Source organism: Microtus ochrogaster, linkage group LG4 (assembly GCF_000317375.1).
Source record: "Microtus ochrogaster isolate Prairie Vole_2 linkage group LG4, MicOch1.0, whole genome shotgun sequence".
Lineage (NCBI taxonomy): Eukaryota > Metazoa > Chordata > Mammalia > Rodentia > Cricetidae > Microtus > Microtus ochrogaster.
In genome coordinates, this window is record NC_022030.1 from 43,932,570 (window position 1) to 43,934,800 (window position 2,231).

The window sequence follows — 2,231 nt, forward strand, 5'->3', positions numbered from 1 at the left end:
GGGAGGAGGGGGAGGGAAATGGGAGGCTGGGAGGAGGCAGAAATTTTTTTTTCAATAAAAAAAAGATCAAGAGGTTGATTGTGAGACAATGGCCAGCATCTCAAGTTACCGACAAACACCGCCAGCCTGGGAAAGGATGATGTGCAAACTTTAAAGTGCAGCTCTACTGAATGCACATCCCTTTTTCTTCTGCGGTGCCGGGACATCGACACTCATTTGCAGATATAATCAAGGAAAGATGGGAAAGATGAGGTAGTCTGGGGTTAGTAGGGGTCCAGGACCCAGTGACTGATGTCCTAGGAAAAGAGGGAGCATGTTCACAGGGAGAAGATGCCATAGGAAGGTGGCAGTAGAGTTCAGATTTCTCATTCTGCAGCCAAGGAACACATCCAAGGCCACCAGAGGCCAGGGAGGATGCTTTTCCGGCTCCTGTGGAGGGGACATGGCCCCCTGACTTGTGACTTCCAAAATTCTTTGTGTGTACATGTTTTAAGCTAACTAGTTTGTTGTCATTTTTTGCAATGGCAGTCCTGGGAATTAATATAGTGGCCTGCTGGCTTGGAGCCAGCTGAACATAAGATCCTGAGAATGGGGTCATGACCCTGTCCTGCTGTGGCAGGTACAAGGGGCTTCTTTTGGAGAGATGGTCCTGAATGAGCAATAACTAGAATGAACTAAACTTGTAATCTGGTGCTGCATGACTTTCCTGGGGGAGACGTAAACACCCCAGATAGAGCACTGACAACAGACACAAGGACGATTCCATACTCCTGGTGTGGAGAAGCAGTGAGCTTGCGGGATCACTCACGGGAGCACGGGTGACAAGAAGGCAGCTGTAGCACTCAGAAGCCTGCCCAGCCTGAGTCACCAAAGCCACATCCTCGGAGCCTGCTGCCCAGCTTGAAGGCAGCTCCGTGATGGGACAGACTCCTCTCCTGAGCAGTTCTTACTGCTTTTGTAACCCTGAGGCAGGGCCTTTACCAATACTGTTACGTTTTGTTTACTTTGTGAGTCTTTTCCAGTCCCAAGAGGGAATGTTCTAATTTGGAGGAAATAGCTGCTCAGCATCCGGTCCTGACTCCGAGCAGATTTCCATGGTCTAGTTATAGAGTGAGGTCACTGAGAATCCTAAAATGGAGACTGACATACTGCCACAGGTATTTTGCTGGTGTAAGGTAAAGACTGCTATATTAAATTAAAGGGAAGAAGAACTCTTGAAAACAACATAGTAGTAGGGACGGTGTGCAGGCAACAGGGAAGGGGTAGGGTGGGGATGTGGCAGATCAGTGGTTGTGACAGGAGAGGACCACAGAGGGGGTGACCTAGACAGCTAGAACACTGACCAACAGTCTGCAACTCCTTGTGAGGCCCCGACAGCTGAGGCTATGCCCCCTCAGGTCACCATAGGTCAGGGTCAGCCTGGCTGCCCCTAGCTGCTGCTGCTTCTGGCACACAGACAGAAAGGTGGTTAGTCTAGAAATACTAGTGTTTGCCTCGGAGGGGAAAATATGGGTCTAAGGAGGAGCAAGAAGACTCTGTCATGCATGAAGTATCAAGTTCAGAATAAGCCAAGAGTTGGCAGATGACTTAAGTCCTTCACAGGACTTTCAGGACTCCATGGCCAGGGCTGCAGGAGGTGCCAAGGGAAAGGGACAGGGAAATTGGACTTCTTTCCTGGAGGCAGCTCAGTGGAGAGTCCCACTGAGGACAGAGGCCACCTGGGCTTACACAAGCTGACACTAAGCAGATGTAAAATGTTCCACCGAAAGGCAAGAAGGGGTGAAGTGTACCTCTCAGGGTGCAAATCCTGTCTTCTAGGGGAGAGCTGGCCCAACAGCCAGGCGCGGGGAAATAAAGCACACGCGTGCTGGGCTCTCTTCTAATCTCTGAGCATGCGTGAATCACCTTCCTCCTCAAGTGCCATTCGGGGCCTGGTACTTGTTCCCACTTTGCAGATGAGGAAAATGACATAAAGAAATGCTAAGTCCCCAGTTAAGGTTCACAATGAGAAAAAGACAGTCAGTTGTCTAAACATATTTACTTAAGTCTTATTGCTAGTCTGGATTAGAATCAGTAGTATGTGCCACAGTGTCCAGAGGGTTTTTTCATACAGTGCGGAATGGACCCCATCACTAGCCCCTACAGTGTGGGATGGACCTCATCACTAACCCCCCTACAGTGTGGGATGGACCTCATCACTAACCCCCCTACAGTGTGGGATGGACCTCATC